The sequence below is a fragment of the Gossypium hirsutum genome, chromosome A03, assembly GCF_007990345.1.
Source record: "Gossypium hirsutum isolate 1008001.06 chromosome A03, Gossypium_hirsutum_v2.1, whole genome shotgun sequence".
In the NCBI taxonomy this organism is placed as follows: domain Eukaryota; kingdom Viridiplantae; phylum Streptophyta; class Magnoliopsida; order Malvales; family Malvaceae; genus Gossypium; species Gossypium hirsutum.
This window is the reverse complement of record NC_053426.1, coordinates 16,365,070-16,389,764: the sequence shown is the minus strand read 5'-3', so window position 1 is coordinate 16,389,764 and position 24,695 is coordinate 16,365,070. Positions and strand designations below refer to the sequence as shown.

Sequence of the window (24,695 nt, the reverse complement as noted above, 5' to 3'; positions counted from 1 at the left end):
GATAGCTAACGAACAAAAATCTATAAAACAGAGAATTAAAGAAACGGAATAAGCATTTAATGCTTAGTAAGTTTTGAGTAACGAAATTATTTACGACTAAAGTATAGCGTTCATATGACTAAATGAATAATTTCATATATGCACATTCTCAAAATCATAATTTCTTCACGCTTCAACCAATATATTCATATACAGGGTATCAAACCTAACTAGAGGCCGGAAGCTCGTTAATCAATTGAGCGAGTACTATTTGAAAGGAATCAACCTTTCCGATGCATATACGAAACATACCTTATCGTTTGTATTTTATGAGCGTATTAATTGAAATTATTACAGCAAGAACACTCGCTTCCAAACCCAAGTATCTTCGGGAATTAGCCGGATATAGCAACTCACACAAATGCCTTCGGGTCTTAGCCCGGATATAGTCACTAGCATGAATGCCTTCGGGACTTAGCCCGGGTATAGCAACTACTCGCACAAATGCCTTCGGGACTTAGCCCGGATATCATCCGAATAATCAAGCACATATACTAATAAATCATGACACATCCATATTTCATTATCATAACTAGAATTCAAATACAAGACGCTTATCAACCATTACCATTTTCGGCTCAATAGCCACATACAAAGAACATGATTTTGATTTGCTTTATAACATGATCTCTACACATTCAGCTACCCGTCATAGGTATAAACTAATCACCTCAATATACAATTCAAGTAGAATCATTATATCACCGTTTATTTGTTATGCTTATATATCATGACTTAATCAAATCATAAACTAAGTTTCATTACTCGAAAACTTACCTCGGATGTTGTCGAACGATTTCGACGGCTATTCGATCACTTTTTCCTTTCCCTTATCCAACTTTGATCCTCTAGGCTCTTGAGCTAAATCAAACAATTTACTTCCCAAATTAAACATAGTCATACGACATCCATATACATTTTATACTAGCCGAAATGTACCATCAAAATATACTTTACTCGAATAATTTACCTTGGCCGAACATGCATAATGTTTTCTAGCTTAATAAATTTAACATACATTATGTATTTATAATAATTGTGCAGCCAATTATCCATGGTCATACACACACAATCAAAAATAAATACCAAATTTTCATATCCTTTATGCCCTAAGCCGAATACACTTGTCATGTTCACCTACATTTTTCAAGTACAACATTCTTATATTCAGCATTAGTATCAAGCATAATAGCCAATTCTTCCCACCTTGAATCTATGCATCTATTTAATCATAGTTTGTTCAAGCACTCATACAACAAGATACATCCAATTTAACAAGAAACAAAAACCTTATTTCTCCATAGCTACTATGGCCGAAAGTTCTAGGCATCTCAATACCGAAATTTTTAACATGGGTTGCCTAAAGAACTTGGTGATGAGTTCAAATTAATCTAACATTTCAAGCAACTTAACACATCCATATAACTAAAAATTCTAAGTTTAAACACAATACCACATTTTAGCACCATGGCCGAATACTTCATGAAGTTGTTAAGACCCATCCTTTTTATTAAGCACTCAAACTCAATCATCTTCATGCCTCATCACCACAACATCAAACACCAACCAAGAAGACAACACCCATGGTCGAGTATCATCTCCATCAAATAGCAAAAGAATTTAAACCAACATCTAAAAATATGCATGGATTTCATGGAATAACATTAAACATACCTCTTCCTAAACATCAACCAACCGAACATGAAGCAAGAGAATCCTCTTCTTCTTCCTTCCTCAAGTCACGGCAATGGGGGAGCATGGATGAGACAACTTTGTTTTCATCACCCCTTCCTTTTCATTACTTTATTACTAACCTTTTATTTTATTATTTCTAACATAAAACATTAACACAAAATGTTTATAATATGCTTTAACCCATAGCATGGCCGGCCACCATCTTGATTTTTTGGTTAATTTGACATGCAAACCCATCATTTTTATAACATGCATTAATAGTTCCTTATAGATTAACCTATCACATTTCAAAAGTGTACATATAAGTCCTATTAACTAAATTCACATGCAATCGATTAAATCGAAGCTTAAAACTTTCACACATTCATATTCACATATTTTAGACAATAAATATCATATTCAAATACTTCGGTGACTCGGTTTAGTGGTCCCGAAACCACTTTCGGACTAGGGTCAATTTAGGCCTGCCACAGTCGTTGTTTTACCACCCTTATTGTCACCCTTGGAGTATAATATTCCTTAACCGGTAGAATTATTATTCTCAAAAAATAAAATTCATACTTAGAAATGAATTTTAACTATTTTAGAAAAGAATAAAAATATCTCAAAATTGTGTATAACTTGTGTCTTTAGCCTTACAAGTTCCATCTGTTTATATGAAAAGATAGAGAAACTCCAGTTGAATTGGCAGAACATAAGTAATACAAATTTAACAGAAAAACCATTCCCCTAGTTGACATAGGAGAGAGGGGCGACTAACCCTAGTTCATTTTATTACGATTATCGCCCCTCCACTTATACATATTATAAGGGGTTTGGAGCTTCTCCTGTATCAAGTCCAATTATACATGTTTCTCGAACTTTTAATCAAGCACTTTATAATTTAATCCAACTCAATACATGTTTATCAATTTTCCAAAATAAATATTTTGTTTTAAATTAATTTTAACTAAATTAAATTTTCAATTAAATAATTTTCTCAACCAATTCTAATTTCTTTAAAATCATGACAACTTTACCGTAAAATAATCTATGAGAAAATATATTTAATTTTTACATTCAACATATTTTCAATGACCAATTAATTTAATTCCATTTTTTAAATTTAATTATTTAATTAAATAATAATTCAAAAATCTTAAATTATTTATCAGGTCATCTCCATAATTAGTGAGAAACCATATTCATTTCCGAATGTAACACATTCTCTAACTTTATCATTTCTATTAATTTTTATTCATTTGATTCAACATGTAATTCAATTCTAGTTTCAACCAGCTAGCGAAGAGACCGATTGGACATATGTGATTAGGGCTCAAACTCATTTGGTCACGAAGTTATTCCACTATAGTATCGTGATTTAGCTCCCCCAAATAACATAACATACGAAAGCTACTTGATCAATGCTCGTCAAATTTCCTTTTCATAAGAGTGTTGCCCTCATAGGATATCCTTAATCTCTTTAAGATAAATCTATTCTTCCAATATAATTCTTTTTATCTCATGGTAATCATTACATATTCCTTCATGAAAAGTTAATTACTATAAAATAGTAATTAAGTCATTCATCAAAAAGACAAACGTCTTGTGGCCACGTTTACTTTTCATCTATCATGCAATGTTAATGAGAGGATCTTATTTACTCATGTCTTGGGTCATTTACAAGTGAATAAATCCATAAATAAATTCAAGATCTATTCTACTTGGGTCATCTCTAATGTACTGTTAGTTTAGTCAATCATATATATGACGTTATCTTCTAGGAGTCATCCATTCTGATGCTCAAGACAATGTATCTCCCTAATTGGACTTGATAAATAACATATTAGTTTTTCAATAAGATTGTATAGAGTGTGCCTCACATTTTGGATAAAACAGAGCCAACATTGAGATGAGAAAGAGTCGATAGCCAAGTCATGATGTGGCAAGGTGTTCCCCACTTAACTAAGCTTTGTTCTCCTTGATCGGGATTTTCGTGTGACAGGTTTAAAATTTTTATAAAGAATCATTCTTGAAACTAACTATTATCATGATGTAGGCAAGTGTACCTATCGAACAGTAGTATACTTTTAGCAAGACCGGATTGTCGAACCCAAAGGAACTAAAAGTACTAGTAATGACTGTCTTCTTATTATCTAGCCTAAGAATAAGGGGGTTTTGTTTTAACTAACTAATTATCTAAACTAAGAATTCGTAGAAAGTAGAATTGGGGGATTACTTTTGGAAAACGATTGAATTAAGGCAATAACTAAGGAAAAATCCACCTAGACTTTACTTGTTATTCTGGCTCCGAATCGGACGATTTATTCATTTAACTTGTCCCGTAGAGATCCCTAAGTTATGTTATTATCCCTATTCAGTACTAATAATGTCTAATCCCTAGATTGAATAATTGAGACTTTTCTCTGATTAACACCCTAGGGTTACATTAACTCGATCTATGGATCCCCGTATTAGGTTTCACCCTAATCTGGCAAAATCTTGTCACCCTATGTCTAGGCGCGCAATCAACTCCGCTTAATTATGACAAATGTACTGTTAGACAGGGTCTACTCCTCCTCTGAATAAGAGCTTATCTTGAATCAGTATCTTAGGATATCAAAACAAGAATTATAAAAACACATAATTAAGAACAAGTTAAATATTTATCATACAAATCAGAAAATAATAACAAGATTCGTCTTAGGTTTCATTCCCCTTAGGTATTTAGGGGATTTAGTTCATAACTAAAAAGGAAAACATCTTAGAAGAATAATGAATACAAAACATAAAGAAAACCTAAAACTACTGAAGGGAAATTGAGGGGAGATCTTCAGTCTTGATGGTGACTCCGGCTTCTGAGATGGATCAATCAGCTTCCCTTGAGCAGTTCCCAACCTTTTTCTTTTTGTGCCCCTTTTTTTTCTTCCTTTAGAGCGTATTTATAGGCTTTAGAATGCCTAAAAGCCCTCAAAATTAGCCTTTTCCGAATTGGACTCAACTTGGGCTGGGCAGGGATACGCCCGTATGACACGCCCATGTGTGATTACTTCAGGCTGTGGTCAAGCCTGTTAAATAGGCACGGGCGTGTGGTCTACCCGTGTGAGTCGTGCTTCGATTCTGCCAAATTGACACCGCCGTGTGGTCTGCCCGTGTGAGGAAGTCCAGGCCGTGTTGATTTCGTACTTTGGCCCATTTTCTCAGTTTTTGGCTTGTTTCTCGTTCCTTTCGCTCTCCTATGCTCACCTAAGTATAAAACATGAAATTAAGGCATTAGGAGCATCGAATTCACCAATTCTAAGGAAAAATCATCCATAAAATAAGTTAAGCATGGGGTAAAAATATGTATAAATTACGGTTTATCAAATACCCCAACACTTTAGCATTTGCTTATCCTCAAGAAAAATTCTCAACTCATAATCAAAATAAATTCTTCTCAACTTATAATCTCTATCGAAAATTACTCAAAATAATCCACAGGTAATCATACATTGAAAATTCAACTAAAAGAACATTAGAGCTTCAAACATTCCAAGTTGAGTATTTAATCACGCAAAATTGAGGCATCTCCCCTTATCTAAGAGGTTACCTTGATTCGAAATCTCACGGATTTTAACATCCTCACTAAAGATCCAGTCAAATCACTCAAAGTATTTAAGGATAATGAAAGTAGCACTCATCAGTCAATATGAAAAGTTATTACCATAGGCTTGCATGAAAATCACATCTCCACCACTATAAATTGAGATGATACATCAATCAAAAGGTTTTTAGAAGGTTGTAACGTGGCTTTGGTTAGGGGTGTGATCAAAAGCTGAAAGAAATGGTTAGAATCGAGATTGAATTGAAAAATCACTTAACTAGAAAAAGATTTAATGATCACTTGCGTACAATAGAGCTTCTTCTCAGAAAATGGAATTTAAATACTTAAGCTTAAAAACAAAAGATTACTACTAATGTGTATACACATTTTTTTTAAGAACAAGTTAAATAACATAGACTAACTATTAAAAACAAGACATAGCTGAGCAACTATTTCAATTCAAATCTCGATAAAAATAGGGATCAAATTCAATTTAGGGGATTAATCGTAGAGGTAGGCTTCTCATGACATGAGTGGGTTAATCCTAAGTGCCTTAATCATTTTGACATATGAAATGAAATGGTGTGGTCTTGACATGCATAATCAAGCAAGTTCTAGAATAACAGTTAAATATTGACGCACTCAAAGTAATAATAAAAGTGAGCATGAAAGAATTAATAGATGCTCAAAAGGCTCAAAAATCTCGCAAGAATTATGGCTTTTTGATGTTTAAAATTTGTGAATTCTAACTCAAAATAATACCTATACTTTGGGGAAACAACCTAAAATTTTAAATTCTTAAAAATCAACTTATCATGCTTGATTCTCTAATGTCTTAAAGTTTAAACAATCAATGCTTAAATGCCTATGTTTTAATTCAAGATATATCAATCAAAATCATAAATCAATCAAAATTTATCCTAAATATGATATGAGAGCTTTTCAAGAGAACAAGGCAGTCATTCAAGGATTTTTCTGATAATGAAATGAATACCCCCCACACTTAAGATGTACATTGTCCTCAATGCACACAGATAGATATTTTGACAATTGTAACTGTAAGTTCATAAGATATGGAGAACAGTGAAACTTCCTGAGTTAAAAATGGATGAAATTCCAGGATTAGCGAGAGCGAGTTGTTGGAAATAAAGCTGGAGGACAAACATGATTCTGAAGGACAAAAGGAGAATTGGGGGACTAATTTGATAGTAATCATAATGATAAGCCGTGTTTAAAAACAAAAGTATCTTCAAAAATTAATAAAAGAAAAATAAAATAAGATAGATAATCTAATTTTTTCAAGTGGCACGGCCGGTTCACACGCCCGTGTGGATCGTGTCCTGGCCGTGTTTGTCGCGAAGTAAGATGTTGTCACACGACCTTTAGGCACAACCGTGTGTGATGTGGGTCACTTTTCCCACGGTCGTGTAGCTCTGCACACGCCCGTGTTATTTTGATAGTGTTATCTACGGGTGCTAAACACGGGCGTGTCGCACACCTGTATTCATTTGCCAGATTTGACCACAGCCAGGTCGCACGCCCATGGCCACTTATCTTATCCCGTGTTGGGAAAGATAACTTTTACCCTGTTTTCCCACGCCGTGTGCTTGGTCATGTTTGTATGGAAAAGCCTGTATTCAAGATTTCTGTTAGTAAGTTAGGTGTTAAATACTAAAATTTAAAAAAAATAATATTGTTAGTGCTCGGGTTGCCTCCCGAGAAGCGCTTATTTATAGTCTAAGCTCGACTTACCTCTCCATTGAATGGTCATGGTGGTTAGAGGAGTTTATACTCCTCATTGTTGCTATCATTCTCATCAAAATAAGGTTTTAAACGGGTGTTGTTTACCTTAAAAATGCCGAACGTGGGATGACTTACCTCGACTGTACCGAATGGGAAAATGCTAAGTACCGTAAGAGGGATTTCTTTGTTCGGTGTGGTAGTGACAATGTGAGGATCTGCGGCATCTAATAAGACTTTATCTCCAACCTTAAGTTGACGTGGGAAGGTGTTGAGCTCGTTCTGGCGTTGTTTTGGTTTATCATGTGTTCTCAGTTTATGCATCTGCCATTCATCTAGCTCCTCGATTTGTAGCCTTCGATATTCAGGAATAGGTCCTCTACTACTGCTTGACAATGACTCATATGCTTCCTTCAGACTCATTTCCTGTAAAGTACGTTGTACCATATGTCAGTTTTAGTAGAATGGTTTAGACGATCACTTTCAATTTCTGATATGGCGCCAGAAATACAAGCTTGAAGGGTGATTGTTTCGTCTCCCACACGGAGTGTGAGCTTACCTGTGCCAACATCAATAATCATTTTAGCAGTTGCTAAAAAGGGCCGTCTCAAAATCAAAGGAGTGTTGCTGTCCTATTCTATGTCTAGAACAATGAAGTCAACGGGAAATATAAATTTATCGACTTTAACTAGCACATCTTCAATAATACCCCTAGGGAATCTTATAGTTTTATCTACTAATTGAATGCTCATCCTAATCTGTTTGGGTTTCCCAAGACCTAATTGTTTGAACATTTTGTAGGGCATGACATTAATACTAGCCCCTAAATCAGCTAATGCATTATTAACATCTAAACTCCCAATTAAGCAATGAATCGTAAAACTCCCTGGATCTTTTAGTTTGTTCGGTAGTTTATTCTGTAGAATAGCTGAGCAAACTGTGTTTAGCTCCACATACGACGCCTCGTCCAACTTTCGTTTATTTTTTAAAAGCTCCTTTAAAAATTTCATTGCATTTGGCATCTGCGATAGAGCTTCAATAAACGATGAGTTAATATGTAATTTTTTTAGGAGTTTAAGGAATCTACCAAATTGTTCATCTGAGCTATCTTTCCTTGTCGTATTGGGGTATGGCACACGAGGTTTATATTCGACATTCACTAATTTGTTTTTATTATGAGTTACCTCACCTTGACCTCTGCTTACCACAGTTTCTTGCCTCGATTCTGGCTCAGGCTCAACGAATCCTTCTTCATCTTGAACATTAATCGTGTTGAGTTATTCCCTTGGGTTGGGTTTAGTATTACTTGGCAAGCTACCTTGTGGTCGTTCAGAGATTAGTTTGGAAAGCTGGTCGATCTGAGTTTCGAGCCCTTGGATCGACGCTTGTTGATTTTTAAGTGTTGTCTCAGTGTTCTGGAAACGGGTTTCTGAACCGAGATAAATTTAGACAGCATCTCTTCAAGGTTCGGTTTCTTTTCCTGTTGATAGGGTGGTTGTTGAAAACCCGGAGGATGTTGTAGTCTTTGATTTCCTTGACCGCCCCACGAGAAATTGGGATGGTTCCTCCAACCTGCATTATAAGTGTTACTATATGGGTTATTTTGGGATCTAGTATTATTGTTACCCATATATTGAACTTGTTCTTCCTCGATGCTAAGGTTGAAGGGTTGATACTCTGTGCATGCTCCTCCTCCATTCGTCTCGCACCTCATTACTAGATGTACTTGAGTAGAACCAAGTAAACCATCAATCTTTTTATTTAGAAATTCTACTTGGTTTGACAGCATAGTAACCGAATCGACGTTATAAACGCCTGCTGTTTTAGTTGGCTTAGTCCTCACGACTTGCCACTGATAGTTATTCTGTGACATCTCTTTAATAAACGCATAAGCATTTTCAGGTGTTTTATTATTTATGGTTCCGCCAGCAGCTGCGTCCACTATTTGTCGACTCGAAGGATTCAGGCCATTATAGAATGTTTGAACCTGTAGCCAAAGCGATAACCCATGATAAGAGCACCTTCTCAGTAAGTCCTTGTATCTCTTCCATGCATCGTAAAGAGTTTCTAAGTCCATCTGCACAAACGAAGAGATATCATTACGTAATTTGGCCGTTTTAGCCGGCGAAAAATATTTTAATAGAAATTTTTCGATCATTTTTTCCCAAATAGTGATTGACCCTCGTGGTAACGAGTTCAACCACTGTTTAGCTTTATTCCTCAATGAAAAAGGGAATAACCGAAGAAGAATGGCATCATCAGAAATGCCATTAATTTTAAATGTATCGCAGAATTCCAGTAAATTTGCCAAGTGAGTGTTCGGATCCTCATCCTGCAAACCATCAAACTGAACAAATTGCTGTATCATTTGAATAGTGTTAGGTTTTAGTTCAATATTATTTGCATGCAGTAATAGCAGGCCTAACTATACTTGACTCAGTTCCTGTTAAAGTAGGTTTAGCATAATCATACATAGTAAGAGGAGAGGATTCTGATTTGCTAGTTCAACGTGTATCGCAGGAGGTAGCTGATTGTCTTGGTTTTCAGCCATCTCTTCAGTTGGGGTTTGAGTATCGTCCTCTTGCTCGTTCTCTGTATATCTTAAGCTTCACCTTATTTCTCTTTGGTTTCTGTGAACTATGCGATTGATTTCTTCGTCAAAAAGTAGTGGTCCTGACGGGTTTCTTCTAGTCATAAACTATAAAAACCTGCCAAGAGAAAGAAAAAGTAAATTAATAAATAATAATAAAAATTAAATTAAAATTAAATTGTAAGAAAAATAAATGGCTAAAGTAATAAAAATTGAGCGTTCCTAATATATTAGTTCCCCGGCAACAGCGCCAAAAACTTGATCGCAATTTTCGTGTGACAGGTTTTAAATATTTATAGAGAATCATTCTTGAAACTAACTATTATCACGATGTAGGCAAGTGCACCTATCGAACAGTAGTATAGTTTTAGCAAGCCCGGATTGTTGAACCCAAAACTAAAAGTACTAGTAATGATTGTCTTTTTATTATCTAGCCTAAGAATAAGGGGGTTTTGTTTTAAATAACTAAATATCTAAACTAAGAATTCGCAGAATGTAGAATTGGGGGATTACTTTTGGAAAACGATTGAATTAAGACAATACCTAAGGGAAAATCCACCTAGACTTTACTTGTTATTCTGGCTCCGAATCGGACGATTTATTCATTTAACTTGTCCTGTAGAGATCCCTAAGTTTTGTTATCATCCCTATTCAGGACTAATAACGTCTAATCCCTAGGGTTGCATTAACTCGATCTATGGATCCCCGTATTAGGTTTCACCCTAATCTGGCAAAATCTTGTCACCCTATGTCTAGGCGCGTAATCAACTCCGCTTAATTTTGACAAATGTACTCTTTGACAGGGTCTATTCCTCCTCTGAAAAAGAGCTTATCTTGAATCAGTATCCTGAGATATCAAAACAAGAATTAAGAACACATAATTAAGAACAAGTTAAATATTTATCATACAATTTAGAAAATATTAACAAGATTCGTCTTAGGTTTCATTCCCCTTAGGTATTTAGGGGATTTGGTTCATAACTAAAAAGGAAAATATCTCAGAAGAATAATGAATACAAAACATAAAGAAAACCCAAAACTACTGAAGGGAAATTGAGGGGAGATCTTCAATCTTGATGGTGACTCCGGCTTCTGAGATGGATCAATCAACTTCCCTTGAGCAGTTCCCTGCCTCCTTCTCTCTGTGCCCTTTTTCCTCTTCATTCAAGGCATATTTATAGGCTTTAGAATTTCTAAAAGCCCTCAAAATTAGCCTTTTCTGAATTGGACTCAACTTGGGCTCGGCAGGGATACGCTCGTGTGACACGCCCGTGTGCGATTACTTCAGGCCGTGGTCAAGCCTGTTAAATAGGCACAGGCGTGTGGTCTACCCATGTGAGTCGTGCTTCGATTCTGCCAAATTGACAAGGCCGTGTGGTCTACCCGTCTGAGGAAGTCCAGGCCATGTTGATTTCGTACTTTGGCCCATTTTCTCAGTTTTTATCTCGTTTCTCATTCCTTTCGCTCTCCTATGCTCACCTAAGTATAAAACATGAAATTAAGGCATTAGGAGCATCGAATTCACCAATTTTAAGGAAAAATCATCCATAAAATGTGTTAACCATGGGGTAAAAATATGTATAAATTACAGTTTAGAAACTCTAACTATTGTACACGAACTTTAGCCTATAAATAGGCGATTTAGAAACCTTAGATAATTTGGAAAAACAACAAAAAAATTAAGGGAGTTTTTAGAATTTTGAGGAAAAAATCATATTTCAGGTTCAAGGTTTATTTCTCCATATTGCACTCCATTTTAAATTTTTTTCCAATTTAGTGAAGCTTTCTTTTGCCTGTGGTTTCTTATCTGCTTTGGAGGGGTTTTTCCATGTAAATATTTGTGTCCAATTTTCTCGGCTTTAAGTTTGTATTCATTGAATAATTTGAGTTTGACTCAACAAATTGGTGTTAGAGTTTGGTCTAATTTGTACAATCAACCCGTTCAATGATGAAAAAGAGGTATGATATCGAGAAGTTCAATGAGATCACAAATTTTGGTTTGTGGCAAGTTCAGATGATGACAATTCTGGTTCAGGGTAGTCCAAAAAAGGTCATTACAAGGAAAAAGCCCGCGAATGCAAACCAGAAAGAGTAGGGGGAGCTTGATGAGAATGCATTATCAAGATTTCAATTGTGCCTCACTAATAATGTATTACAGGAAATACTTTTAGAGAATACGACAATAACCTTGTGAAGGAAATTGTAAGCCCTTAATATGATTATATATGTTTCATATAATAGAATGTGAGTCTATTAGGGCTCACATAAGTGAAATTGTAACTCTTCTAAATGATCTAAAGAATTTCATGGCCAACATAGACGATGAAGATTAGATTATGTTATTACCTCGTTCTTTTCCCCTTTGTACAAAACTTTCAGAAAGACCCCTATTTATGGTAGAGATAAACTCTCGTTTAAGAATGTGAAGGAAAATCTTTTAACTAAGGATAAACTCCACAATGAGTTAGCCTAGAAGAACAAATATAATGGGCAAGCTTTGGTTTTGGTTACTAGCGGAAGGCAACAATTTAAGGATTCGGATCAAATGAGATAAAAGGCAAGGTCAAAATCTAGAAACCGCGACAGGCAATGTGGCTAATGTAAAAAGATAGGTCACATTAAGGAAGAATGTTACAAACTTTATAACAAAAACAAGGGCTATTGAAAATGACGAGAAGGGGAAGTAGAAAGTTGATGTAGCTGATGTTAATGTAGCTGAGGACAGAGGTGATTATTTTTTACTGGTTTCAACGAGCGAAAGGTCTAAGTACACATCCGAGTGGATCTTCGATTCTAGGTGTTCCTACCATATGTGTCCTAGGAGGGACTAGTTCTCTACATATAGTCTGGTTGAAGGTGGAGTTATGCTTATGAGGAATAACTCACCCTGTAAAATAGCCGTCATTGGTACCATTCAAATCAGAGTGCATGACAGGATAATCAAAACATTATCGGATGTTAGGCATGTGCCTTAGTTAAAGAAAAATCTTGTCTCTTTGGCCATTCTCAACTCAAATGAGTTCAAGATCGTCACTAAGTCAAATAAATTAACAGTATATCATGGAGCCCTTTTTCTAATAAGAGGGGAAAAAGTCAATAGCCATTACATTCTGCAAGGTGTAATGGTGTTCAATTCGACAACAAGTACGGAAGAAGGGACGAATTCGTCGCTAACATCTCGATGACGACTCTCTTGACACGTTGAAGACATGACAAAATTCGTTCATTTCAAATTCTAAATTAACCCAGCTGTGGCACATCCGACTCGGTCATATAAGTGAAAAAGGTATGATCGTTTTGAGCAAAACAGGTCTTTGAACAGGTATAATAGTTGGAAAGTTAGATTTCTGCGAGTATTGCGTTTATGGGAAGAAAACTTGAGTTAGTTTCAATTCGGTAGTGCATAGGACAAAAGGAACCCTAGATTACATTCATTTTGATGTATGGGGTTCAGCTCCAGTCGTCTCCAAAGAAGGTTGTAATGCCTTCAACCCAAACCAAATCACCGGGTTCGGATATTGGGTATTACATCATGATACTTAACAAATTATCAGAACAAACATTGCCTACTCTTGATCTAAATCATATTTCTTATTTATTTATAAAAGGCTTCATTATTTAAGAAATATAAAATAATACATTAGACTTATCATAATTTAATTACAACACAAAAGTTTACTAAAGACTGACTCTAAAAGGCATAATCCTAGTATACACCACTTTTCCAGATTGACCACTGTATGCATAATAACCCAGCTCGCCCCTTCCTTGATGCATTCCTAGTGTTGTCCTTCCTATCGTAATTCTTCACAGCAATACATGAAATATAAACATAACATTTGTAAGTTATACAAACTTAGTGAGTTTAAGTACAAAATATCTTTAAACTTTTCTTGCTGAATTTTACATTCTAACTCTTTGAATTACTATTTTTGTCTTTGGCGAATACCTTCATAGCTTCAAATATATATATACTTTATACATACTTACATGACACTTACCGTTCTTTACTTATTATATTTCACTTAACTCTTTGGCTATCTCAATATCTTACCAGACGGTACAATTTCTTCTATTATCATCAAACAACCTTCAATATTTATTTCAGAACAGTTGATCATCAATACTATACTCTTGGCGGATACTACTTAAGAATCTTTTATTTGGTGCATACCTCTACTAAGACTGATAATCATATCATACCCTATCTCAAACCAATCCATACTCATATTGATGAAAATTATTCAAAATTGTTTAGAAGAATTCTAACACATCCTATTTATAGAATATTAGAATAAACCAAGATGACAAACAACTCAGATTCTATGAGATTTCAAAAAAAGCTATGATACCATTCAGATATGGCGGATGCCAAAGATTCAGGTTTCAGCACTACATAACAAAAATGAACTCAGATTGGTAATTGCTAAAGTAACAAATTGCCATGGTGGATACCCTCTTTGAACATTCAGATATACACTTCCTTTCAAAGACTTCCCTTAAGACTTATTTAGTGGCATCATAGAACTAATTCAACCAAATTAACTTCAGACATATCATAACCTTATCGTAGACTTATCTGTCAAAGAATTCTCAGCACTTATCCAGTATTTTCCACAAGGGCTTAAAAAATCATGCCAAACAGGCGAACATACAGAATCACAAGTTTACTGTCCTGGCGGACTTTCACAGAAGGTGCATTGGGTTTCTCCCTCATAGATTTATACATAATTTCATGTAGTGATCTACCAGTTTGATCTACACATTATTTAAGGTATCACCATGAACATTCATAAAATCATTTATTACCATGGGTCTCAACCACATGGACTTACACATTCTCATGTCATGATTTGCCAATCTAGTCCCTATCTTTCTAGAGGCTACACCATGAGTGTTTTAATAACATATATTACCATGGGTCTCAACTACATGGTCTTACACTTATTTTCGTATCATGATCTGCCAATCTAGTTAGCAATATATCTGCCCTACCAAAGGCATCATAATGGACATTTTATCCAAAATTTACTTGCGCAGATCTATTGACGCACAGCTAATCGATTTGTACATTCCTTATCTCAGACCTTACCTGCATACTTACCAATCACTTTTTATTCATACAATACTTCATGCGTAACTTTATTATACACATATAACATCTTTACTATACTTCACAAACTTACCCATTATATGAGGTTTTATCATTATATATATGTCTTTACTTGAACAGTTAACATGCAGGAGTTATAATAAAGACTTACTTGGCACTCATCTGAATTGTATCTTGAAGCTCCAGACTCGGACATTCATCCTGACCCAGCAGCAACAACGAGTTAAGGAACATAGATTCACCATTAAAACTCATTTTCAAAAAAATTTCTAACAACTCAATCATAGATAATCTCCAAACAAGACCTCTATTCATAACTTACTATTATTATAATTCTTAAAATATTTAATCCTTCAAAAAACTTAACATGTAGAGCTATAATACTTACTAGGAGGTAGGACAATCACTAATTAAATCAAGAACCTTAGCTCCTAACTTAATGAGCAAAAGATAAGATTTAGGTGTAAGAAAAAGGAAATAAAGAGTAATACTAAAGGAAGAAGAAAACTTCCTTACAAACCCTTATTACCCATATATAGATAACAAACTTCTCTAGTTAGAAATTGACAAGTGTCCATTGTATCCATAATTTATCCTTCTTAATGGCCTACATGTTCCAAGAGAAACATACATAAGCATACTATATAATTGATATTTTACTAGTCAAACTAGTTTACTTCCAACTAGATATCGTTACAAAACCCAACTAACACAATACTTAGGCAACTGGGTGTACTATGCATATGGCAGTAACTCAGCTGGCTTTATACTTCACTTGATATAACTTTCTCTTAGATAACAGAAAAAGAATAACCTAAAACCTTTATTCACCTCTATGGCAGTTAATATATGCCACATTCCAATTCAGCAGAAGATTATAACTTGGTAGATAACACTACGCCAAACAGATAAACTCACAACTCTACACCTTAAATCTAGATCCACTAGACTCGAAGGATCTTTAAATAATGGAAAACTCTACTTGAAACACAAACTGGGAAGTTAATAAACGATTCAGAACGGATAATGGGCTTGAGTTCTATTCAATAGATTTTAATGATTTCTATAAATATGAATGAAATGAAAGATATCGCACAATTGTTAGTACCCCGTAGCAGAATGGTGTTATCGAATGGATGAACAGAACATTATTTGAGAAAGCCCGATGTATGCTTCCAATGCAAGTTTAGAAAGGAGTTTTAGGCCGAAGCAATTAATCTCACAAGCCATTTAGTGAACCAGTCTCCACATCAAGCTCTAGATGAAAAGGTTCCCAAAGAGGTTTGGTCTGGTAATTTTCCTAATTTCTTTAATATCAAAGTATTTTGTTGTCCTATATATGCTCAACTTAGTCAATGAAAGCTCAAACCGAGGGTGGTAAAGTGTATCTTTCTGGGATTTGCAGTTGGGATAAAAGGTTACAAGTTATGATACCTAGAAACAAGTAAGTTCATCATTAGTAGAGATGTTATTTTTAACGAAACATCGATGATTCTGTCTAAAATGGGGTCATTTGGTCAGAACAACACCAAAAAAGCAAGGTAGATCAGGAAACAAAGTCGACAATGACATCATGATGTCATAAAGCCCATAATCATAATGTCACAATGAACAGAGGTGACATCTTGACAAGGAAAATCACCACAATGCGACAATAAGCAGAAATTTTAAAATTGACATTTCTTCGATGTAGTAAAAGGTTTTTGAGGCTTTTCATTCCCAACAAATAACCATTTAAAATTATAAGTTAGCCCAGGACAAAGAAAGGCAAGATATCAAACCAGCTCAGAAATAATGTGAAGGAAATCTTGTAGCAATGTTCTAAGTGTTGCGTAGAGCATCAATTTAACTGTCCCTTTGAATTATTTAGTGGTAGTTCGGGCTTCTAATTCTAGCAAGTGATTTGTTGCCATGGAAGAAAATATGGATTCTCTCAATAAGAAAGAAACATCACAACTTGTTAAACCACCCACTGGGAAAAAAATAGTTGGTTGCAAGTGGGTGTTCAAAAAGAATGAAGCTTGGAACCAAAGTGACATAAGATATAGGGTGAGGTTGGTCGCAAAGGGCTACAGTCAAGTAGAGGGAATTGATTTCCATGATGATTTGTCTCCAATTATAAAGCATACGTCCATTCGAATACTGTTAGCTCTTGTTGTAATAAACAATCTGGAGTTAAAGCAGTTAAATGTAAAAATTGCATTCTCTCACAGGAATTTAGACGGGGGACCTTTACATGCAACAACCCGAAGGCTTTAGGATTAAAGGTAAAAAATATCATGTTTACTTCTTCAAAAATCATTATACGACCTGAAGCAATCTCCTTGGTAGTGGTATAAAAAGTTCGATTCCTCAATGTTAGGTATTGGTTTCGATCGAAGTATGTACGACAATTGTGTTTATTTACAACGTTTAGATGATGGATCATTTATTTATTCGCTTCTTTATGATGATGATATATTAATTGCGGCTAAGGATCCATCCGAAATTGTACAATTCAAAACCATACTTAACTTTAAGTTTGATAAGAAAGATTTTGGTGCAGCCAAGAAGATTTTAGGGATGAAAATTTTGAGAGATCGACACTCTAGAAAGTTATTTTTGTCACAATAAAAATACATCAAATAAATTATAGGGAGATTTGGAATTCAAGACTCTAAACCATTATGTACACCCTTAGCTGCCCACTTCAGCTTTTAATTTCAAATTTACCACAAACCGAAGACGAAGAAAGGTACATGTCTAAGATTCCTTATTCTAGGGCAGTCGAAAGCCTAATGCATGAATCGTCCAAACATTTAACATGTTGTTAATGTAGTAACTAGATATATGGCCAAACTCAACAAATTACCCTAACAAGCAATGAAGTGGATTTTAATATATTTAAGGGGGACTTCCAGTACTTGTTTGGAATTCAAAAGATGTTCAGAAGGTCTAGTCAACTATGTAGATTCGGATTATGCCAGAGTCTTAGACAAAAGAAGATCTCTTACAGGTTAAATGTTCGCCTTCAGAAATAGCATCATTAGTTGGATAGTCACCCTTCAAGCTAGTGTGACTTTATCAACTACCGAAGCTAAATATATGCCTATCACAGAGGCTGTGAAAGAAGCCATTTGGTTGAAAGGTTTATTGGGGGGAGTTGGTTGATAAAAATGAAAAAACTATCGTATATTGTGATAGTCAAAGTGTCATACATATCACAGATGATCGCGTGATTCGTAACAAGTAATAAATATTTATAATAAATATCAAACCTAGACTAACTATTATGACAAAGAAAAGGCAAGTGCACCTATCGAACAATAGTATAATAATTGCAAGACCGGGATATCATACCTAAGGGAATCAAAAGTACTAGTAATAACTATGTTTTTATTTTCTAGCCTAAAAATAAAAAGGGTTTGTTTATTAAACTAATTATTAAAACTAAGATCACACAGAGAATAGAATTGGGGAATTGCTTTTGGGAAAATCGATTGACTTGAGACAATACCTAAGGAAAAATCCACCTGGACTTTACTTGTTATTCTGGTTCCGAACCGGACGATTTATTCATTCAACTTGTTCCGTAGAGATCCCTAAGTTATGTTATTATCCCTATTCAAGACTAATAACGTCTAATCCCTAGATTGAATAACTGAAACTTTTCTCTAATTAACACTCTAGGGTTGTATTAACTCGATCTATGGATCCCCTTATTAGGTTTCACTCTAATCCGGTAAAATCTTGTCACCCTATTTCTAGGCGCGCAATCAACTCCGCTTAATTATGACAAAAGTACTCTTAGACAGGGCCTATTCCTCCTCTGAATAAGAGCATGTCTTGAATCACTATCTTGGGATATCAAAACAAGAATTAAGAACACATAATTAAGAATAAGTTAAATATTTATCATACGATTCAGAAAATAATAACAAGATTCGTCTTAGGTTTCATTCCCCTTAGGTATTTAGGGGTTTAGCTCATAACTAAACAGGAAAACATCTTAGAAGAATAAATAATACAAAACATAAAGAAAACCTAAAACTCCTGAAGGGAGATTAAGGAGAGATCTTCAGTCTTGATGATGAATTCGGCTTCCGAGATGGATCAATCAGCTTCCTTGGAGTAATTCCTTACTCCCTATTCTTCGTCTCCCCTTTTCTCCTCCTCTAGGGTGTATTTATAGGCTTTAGAATGCCTAAAAACCCTCAAAATTGGCCTTTTCCAAATTGGACTCAACTTGGGCTCGGCAGGGACACACCCGTGGCACACGCCCGTGTTCGATTACTTCAGGCCGTGTTCGAGCCTGCCAAACTGACACGGTCGTATGGTTTGCTCGTGTAAGGAGATCCAGCCCGTGTTGATTTCGTACTTTGGCCCATTTTTTCCGTTTTTGGCCCGTTTATCGTTCGTTTCGCTCTCCTATGTTCTCCTAAGTATAAAACATGAAATTAAAGTATTAAGAGCATCGAATTCACTAATTCTAATGAGAAATAATCCATAAAATGCATTAAACATGGGGTAAAAATATGTATAATTTACGGTTTATCAAATACCCCCACACTTAAGCATTTGCTTGTCCTCAAGCAAAATCCTCAACTCATAATCAAAATAAATTCTTCTCAACTTATAATTTTTATCGATAAAATCTCAAAATAATTCATAGGTAATCATATATTGAGAATTCAACTAAAAGAACATAAAAGGTTTAATCATTCCAAGTTGAGCATTTTATTCCGAAACAATAGGTGTCTGCCCTCATCTAAGTAATTACCTTCGATTCAGAATATCACAGAGTTTCACATCCTCACTACAGATTCACACAAATCACGCGAGGTGTTTAAGGGCAATAAATGAAGCATTCCATAGTCAATAATGAAAAGTCATTACCATAGGCTTGCATGAAAATCAAATCTTTACCACTATAATTTAAAACAATACATCAATTAAAAAGTCTTTAGAGGGTTGTAATGAGGCTTGGTTAGGGGGTGTGGTCACAAGCTAAAAGAAAGGGTTAGAATCGAGATTGAATTGAAAAGTTACCTAACCAGAAAAAGAGTTAATCTTCACTTGCGTACAACAGTGCTTCTCTCAGAATATGAAATTACTAATATATATACATAGTTTGTTTTTTTTGTTTTTTTGTTTTTTTAAGAACAAGTTAAATAAAGAAGAAAAACATAGCTAAACAACTTTTCAAACTTAGATCTCAACAAAAGTAGGGATCAAATTAATTTGGGGGATTTCAATAATAATGGGTTACTGGTTAATATTAAGCGTAATACAAGGAATGGCTTGTCAGGCTCAAGGGGTTTTACTAGGGGTTAATCGTCGAGGTAGGCTTTTCATGGCATGAGTGGGTTAATCCTAAGTGCCTTAATCATTTTGATATATCAAATCAAATGGTGTGGCCTCAACATGCATAATCAAGCAAGTTTTAGAATAACAGTTCAATACTGGCGCACTCAAAGTAATAATAAAAGTGAGCATGAAAGGATGAATAGATGCTCAAAAGCCTCAAAAATCTCACAAAAAATTATGGTTTTTTGATGTTTAGACTCTTGAATTCTAATTCAAAGTAATACCTAAACTTGGGGAAATAGCCTATAATTTTAATTTCTTAAAAATCAACTTATCAGGCTTGATTCTCTAATGTCTTAAAGTTTAAATGATCAATGCATAAATCCCTATGTTTTACTTTAAGATATATCAGTCAAAATCATAAATCAATTAAAATTTATCTTAAATATGATATGAGAATTTTTCATGAGAACAATGTGATTATTCAGGGATCTTTTTCTGATAGTGAAATAAATACCCCCCACACTTAAGATGTACATTGCCCTTAATGTACAAAGATAGATGTTAGAGAATAAAAATAAGATAGGGAGAGAAGTGAAACTTCCTGTATGATGAATTCCTCGAACTTAGAGTTTTGGAGAGTGATCGGTTTGAGAGTGGAGGAGTATACTCAGACGGTCGTAGAGGTTCATTAGGCCATAAGTCCTGCACCAAAAGAATATTATATCTAGTGGTAGCTATGGTCATGGTCGAGCAGGACATGGTAGTTGTAGAGAACTATTTCCGGTGGAGTTTTAGTTCCTCTGTGATGATAAGCTTAAGAGCTCTATATAATTGTGATAAAATTAGGAACTTTTTAGGAGATATTAGGAAGAATAAGTACTCGAAAAGGAATAATCGAAATTCATGATTAAAAATAAAATTCTAAAATCTAAAAAAATAAAAAAATAAAAAATAGTTTCTATTAAAAATATAAAATAATAAATAAACATTTCTAAACATCTTCATCGTTGGATGGTTCGCGAGGTGGGACTCGCGATGAGATGTGGAGGTGCTGACAAATCTGCTGTAGAGTAGTATCAATGTTGTCAAATCGTTAAAAACACTGATACTCGAATCGAGTGAGGCGCTCAGAGATGTCAGCATATGAAGCTGCCGCATGAACTGGATGAGAGGGTGGTGGTGGCTGAGTTGGTGGGTCTTCGTGCTGTGGGACATCATTAGGAATGTCCTCGTAGGTCTCCTTCTTGGTAGATTGGGCGAGGCAATACTGGGGAGGGTAGGTTCCTCGGCGCCTTTCGATCATTCTCATGCTAAGCATGCTCGAGATGCCTTGTGGAGACATCTGGCCGATGAGGGTGAGGGATGATTCTTGGGCCGCGGTGTTGAGGAGCCCGAAGTGTCACGCCAGCCTAGTCACGTAGGGGCCAATAGAGATGACCCCCTTTCGATGCCGCTCTGTCTGGTGCTGAATCGCAAGGGCGATGAAATAGGCAAGGTCGATGACGTGCCCTTGTGACATGTACTATAAGAAGTAGATGTTGTGGGTGTTGACGACTCCAGTGCTCTCTCGCCTCCCTGTAATCGTGTGAGCTAAAATAGCATGTAAGTACCTCAGGGATGGTGGGAGAACTGATGCCTTGGAGCGGCTAGAATTGTACGAGTCTGTGCTAGGGGCCAAAGTGTGCCAGCACTTCGAGGGAGAGAAATGTATGTGGCAACTGAGAGCATGTAGTTCATTCACCTCCTTGAACTCGCTCGTATATAGGCCTAATGCAGCACCAAACTCAGGGACGCTTAGCTCGCAGATTAATCCACCTAGGCGAAACTGGACCATACCGGGATCATCGAACCTTGTCATTACGGTCTGGAGATGGAACGTTGAGCAGAGTTCCATCATGAGTTTGAGGTATGTAGCTCGATAATCGCGAAGAATAGCTCCCACGGGTCGGTAGTTAAGAGAGCCCGGATCGCGTCAGCCAACTGGACTTGTTCGACAGCAGCCCAGTCGATGCAACGGCCCGCTGCAAAAGTTCAGGCCTATAGTATTTGAAACAATTCTTCTTGGGACCTGAGGAAAGGGTGACGAATTTCCGCGGTAGGACCCGAGGAAGATGATGCTCCCTTCCTTTTCTTTGAAGCAGGGACAGCAGATTTCTTTCCTCGTGAAGATGACATCGTATACCTATAAATAGTAAATACATGAATTTGGCAAGCCATGAATTTAAACTACTAATTTTAGCCAAAATATGAACCAAACTCAACCAACAAAATTCTTTTTGATAGCATAATTTTATGACATTGTAAGGGCATGAGGATGGGCATAACAGTGGCATGTGAATGACAAAGGAATGATGTAACGCCCCAATTTTCGAGTTCTCTGTGTTTCTGTGATTTTTAAAATTTGTGTGTGTTCTGGTTGGTTAATATATATATTTTAGTAGGTTAGTGGGCCTTTGGAAGGCCCAAACTTAAATTAAATCTGTGGTAGTCTTCGGAGTTTCAATTTTATGAACAGGTGATGCAATTGGCGTTTGGGCTTTTAAGAGCAAAGGGGTAAAATATGACACAAAAAAGAGTGTGGTGTAGTGGCAAGGTGGCGCCACTTAAGGGACAAGGAAGTGACTCCATAGAGGAAACAAGGGGTCCAAGGGTCAAGTCTTGGCTCTTGCAATATATTTTGATTTTTTTTTCAATAAATCTGGAAGTAAGTAGGTGCGCTTTAAAGTTTAATGTGTTGGGTTTATGACACAAATGAGTTGATGGCCTAGTGGTGGTGGCGTGAGTTGGCATGTGAGAGGACTTTGGTTCGAATCCGTTGGCATGCAGAGGTTGATTATTTTGCTATGTTGGGATGGCAAGAGTTGGTGTTGGTTTTAAACTCTGGTGATGGAGGGATCCCACATCGGGAAGCTAACATAAGAGTAGATAGAGAGCTGGCTTTAAATAGAGCAAACTATGAGGAGAGTAGGCATACCTTTCTTGGCTGATCCCTTTCGCTTTGTGACATGTTCGTTTGGGTTGGGCGTCAACTAAGAGTGTTTGGAGCGCAGATTAACTGCAGTCTCCTAATAGGCGTGTATTTCTCATTACTCTAGCAGTAGGATGGCTATTTCGGGCCGCGATGGGCTGAAATGGGCCATGTGGTCCCAATGGGTCCGTAAGCCCAAGTGGATAAGTTGTAGAATTACTAAAATACCCCTGTAGGGTAGGACTACCGATTTACCCCTGGAGGGTAAAATGACTATTTTTCCCCTCGTGCATAAATGACTAACTTGTGTGATGATTGGGTTAGTTGACGTGGATTTATGTTAGTTATCGTTAATTCGTAAGTTTAATGTGTTAGTGATCGATTGTAGGATTATCGCGTGGGAGATATCGTCATCAATCATCATCAACCAGGTGTGTAAACGACACCCTCCCTTAGACTGAATTGGTAAAAGCTGTAATATCAAAACGTTGGTATTTTGTGAACTCGCGAGTGTGTGAGCGCTCGTGAGACAGTTGTTAATGAATATGGTGCATTTCGATGATTAGAGTGCAGAGTGTGCATTTTCGTGCACAACGGTATTTTTAGGCTTAATGGGTCGAAAATGGGCCAATGGGCCAACGGGCCTACTTTGGTAAAAAGACGAGGTAAGTACTTCTGATTACTTGGTAAACGTTAGAATGAGCATGAAACCTTAGCAATAGGTAATAATTACTAAAATACCCTTATGCATGCAAAATTATGATTTTACCCCTAGGGTTATTTTTTCTGAAAAGCATGATGTTCTGTTTTTGTATACATATGCCATGACATATTATTTCTGTTGCATGGGACATGGGTTTATATTGATGGAGGAAGCGTTCTGGCAGCCTCGCTGCAATCTGGTGGCCTCGCCACATATATCTGATCTGGTGACTTCGTCACAATATCTGGCAGCCTCGCTGCAATCTAGTGGCTTCGCCACATATATATATCTGTTATGGTGGCCTAGCCACAATATCTGTATCTAGTGCCTTCGTCACAATATCTGGCAGCTTCGCTGCAATTTTTGTTGTGTGTAGCGGTTGGATGGGGCGAGTAGTCTCCCCACATGGTGTAAGGCTGGTACGGGGGTGTTATGGATGGCTCTGGGTTGGGATTTCTGCATTCATGATATATTTGTTCTGTATCTGTTATGGGCCTATGGGTTTCATTCTGATTTCTGTACTAGGCTAAGGCCCAGATAAGTCTGACTCTAAGGTTTGATCTGTTTTGGGCTATGGTTGGGTTATGTTACACACTGAGTTTACCGAACTCACCCTTTATTTTCATCTCTGTAGAAAATCCCCAACCATAGTGGGCTTGGAGCTGTGAGGGATTCGGAGTGGCCACATTATCTGCAAAGTTGGTTTTTCTAAGTTAGTTTATTGTTATTATTTTTATATTCTGAATTAATTTTGGGTTTTAAGTTGTAATAAGGCCGCTATTTAAATATCTTTTTCCGTATGGTTTTATTTTCTGATTATATTTATACTATGTCGAAACTGCTAGTATTAGGCTACGTAGGTTTTTCAAAATTAACGAACGTTTCTAAGACTCAACAAGCACAACAAATGGATAGCCTAAAGATTGATAAACCGGCTTTTCATTCAACCGCTATTTTTATAAAGACCACCCAATCACTTAAACCAATTAATGCATA

General features: G+C 36.1%; 1 non-coding gene across 1 annotated transcript; it reads left to right on the top strand.

Moving 5' to 3' along the window:
• Positions 1-9,039: 9,039 nt before the first annotated feature.
• LOC121225396 (small nucleolar RNA R71) lies at positions 9,040-9,146 on the top strand. The gene has a single exon (XR_005923254.1). It is a non-coding gene; the product is annotated as a small nucleolar RNA R71 (small nucleolar RNA).
• Positions 9,147-24,695: the final 15,549 nt, after the last annotated feature.